Source organism: Dromaius novaehollandiae, unplaced genomic scaffold (genome assembly GCF_036370855.1).
Source record: "Dromaius novaehollandiae isolate bDroNov1 unplaced genomic scaffold, bDroNov1.hap1 HAP1_SCAFFOLD_240, whole genome shotgun sequence".
Taxonomy (NCBI): Eukaryota; Metazoa; Chordata; class Aves; order Casuariiformes; family Dromaiidae; genus Dromaius; species Dromaius novaehollandiae.
In genome coordinates this window covers 20,001-22,500 of record NW_026991395.1, presented here as the reverse complement: position 1 = coordinate 22,500, position 2,500 = coordinate 20,001, and positions in this window count along the sequence as shown.

Sequence of the window (2,500 nt, the reverse complement as noted above, 5' to 3'; positions counted from 1 at the left end):
GAGCCTCCCCGCTGCTGCCGCCCGCCCCCCGCCTCCCGCTCTGTCCAGCGCCGCGGAAGGGCGCTTCCCCACCGCCCCCCCCCCACCCGGCTCCAGCCGACTCCCCCGAGGATCCCGCTGCCGTCACCGGGAGCGGGCTAGGGGGAAGGTGAGCCGGGGGGGGAGGAGGGGGGGGGAGGCCCCCCGCGGCGGAGGGGGAGCGTCCGGCGGGAGGGACGGACGACGACGGCGGCGGAGGGGCCGGCCCGCGTCGCGGGCGGGCGACGGCGCGCAAGCGGGACCCCGGAGTGGAAGGGCCTGCCTCCCGGCCCTGGCGAGCGAGGCGCCGCGCGAGAGCGAGCGAGCCCGTGGGCGCGTGCCGGGGGCAGGGCCGGCGGGCCGCGCGAGCCCGCCGCGAGGAAGAGGGGTTACGGGCCCCCGTGGCATTCCGAAACCTGTGCCGGCCCGCCGCCGGGCCGCCGCCGGGCCGCCGCGCCTCGCTGCCGATGCCGACGGCACCGGACACCGGTGTGGCCCCCCCGCCCGCCGCGTCCCGGCTGCCGCGCGCGCGTACCCGAGTTCGCCTGTCCCGCACTCTGCGCCGCGGGGCCGAGCACGGGGCTCGGCCCGCCGGCGGGTGCACGGCCCTCCCGAGGCCGCGCTCGCTCGCCGAGAGCCCGCTGCCGATTCCACCGCTGCCGGTGGGGGACCGCCTCCCCCCGTCTCTCCCCTCTCGCCTCTGCTGGTGCCCGCTCCGCTGCCGGTGCCCGTCTCCGGGAGCCGCGGCCCGCCCCCCCCGCCCCCCCACCCCACGGCGCTCCGCTGCCGCTGGGGGGGAAGGGGAAGGGGGGGGGGTCCGGCCCAGGGGAGGGCCCGGCGGGAGCGGGCGGCAGTGCGTGTGAGGGGCGGCGGGGCTTGGCTACTCCCCGGCGCCCGCGGGAGAGGAAGCGGCGGGCGCGGAGGCGAGGGAGACGGCCCTCCGGGTTGGGACGGGTCCCACGGGTCCCCACCCCTAAGCTGTGGGGGGCGGACCCGCGGCGGGCTGCGGCGGAGCAGCCCGTCCGCAGAGACCTGCGGGGGCAGGCGTTCCGGGATGGCGCGCGGGGCGGGCGCCGGGCCCCCGAGCGGGGGGCGTCGCGTTGAGGCCAAGCGAGGCGACGGTTCGTGCCCGAGTGGGCGGCCCGAGCCACGGCTCTCCTCCCGGGTGCAGCTGCCACCCGGCGCCGGGTTACTGAGGGAAACCCCGGGCCCTGGGAGGAGGACGAGGTCGTGGCGGCGGGTGTCGGGCGCACCCCGCGGGCGGACGCTCCGCCGAGGGGCGCGGGGGCCGGCTGGCGGGTGCCGGGTTCCCCCTCCGCGTCCCGTCTCGTCGCCGCTGCCGAGGCTGCCGCCGTCGCCGCGAGGCGGCGGCGGCCCGGTGGCGGGCGGCGGCGGGGGAGGCACCCCCGCGGGGATTTCAGGTCGTTTCCCTCACCCCAGGGCCAGGTACCTAGCGCCCGCGCTTCTCCTGCCCCCCCCTCGGTGACCCACCCGTGTGGTCCCGTGTGCCAGCGTGCTCCTCCCGGGTGCCGCACCGTGCGCGCCGCACCGGCCGTGCCTTCCCCCCCCCGCCTCGGCTTCCCCCCACCCCGGTCCTTCCTCCCCCGCGGTGGGGGTGGGGGGGGCGGGGAGGGAGGGAGCGAGCGAGAGAGGGGAGAGGGCCTCCGGCCACCGCGGCCGCCGGCAGCCGCCCCGGGCAGGGATGGCCATGGGCCCCGGGCTCCGGGCCCGAGGGTTCTCGGTTGGAGAGCCGGGCGGAGGTTTAAAGACTCGGGCGGCCCGATGCGACTCGCGGAGGCGGCCGGGCGTGCTGCCGGAGGGCCGGGGGGTCGGCGCGCGCGGGCGCCGCGCCCCCCCATGCCAGCCGGCGCGCCCCGCGCTCGCCCCGCGGGCAGCCGGGACGGAGAGGGGTTACCCTGCCCCCTCTCTCCGCGGTCTGGTCTCGGCGGAGAGACGCCGCGCGGTCGGCCTAGTTGCCGGCCTGCCTCGAGCGTTGCGAGCCGGGCGCGAGCGCGTGCTCGCCGCCGGGAGGGCGAGCCCCCACCGCGGGTGGTGCGGGCGCCGAGCCTCCGCGCGTCTCCTCCTTCTCCCTGGCCGGTGCTTCTGGGTCTTCCGCCGTGGCCGCCGTCGGCGGCGCCCTACCCTACGCGCCCGCCCCGGCACTCTGCCGTCCGGGGCGCCCGCCTCGCTCTGCCCCGCCCGGCTCCGCCAGGCAGCGGGGGGGCGGTGGTGGGGCGGCGGCGGGGGCGGCCCGCCCCGCTCTCCGCGTGGAGACGGGGAGAGCGGGCGCCGTCCCCGTCCGTGCCGCCTTGCCCGCCTGCCCGCCGCCGGGCGTCTGTCCGCGGAGGGGACGGGCGAGCGCGTGGCGTCACCCGCGAGGCGGTGTGTGCGGGCGCGCGGGGGTGTGGGCGCCGCGGCGGCGGCGGCGGCGGCGGTCGAGCCGGAGGGCCGGCGAGGCGAGCGAGGAGCTGGGAAGCGCGGG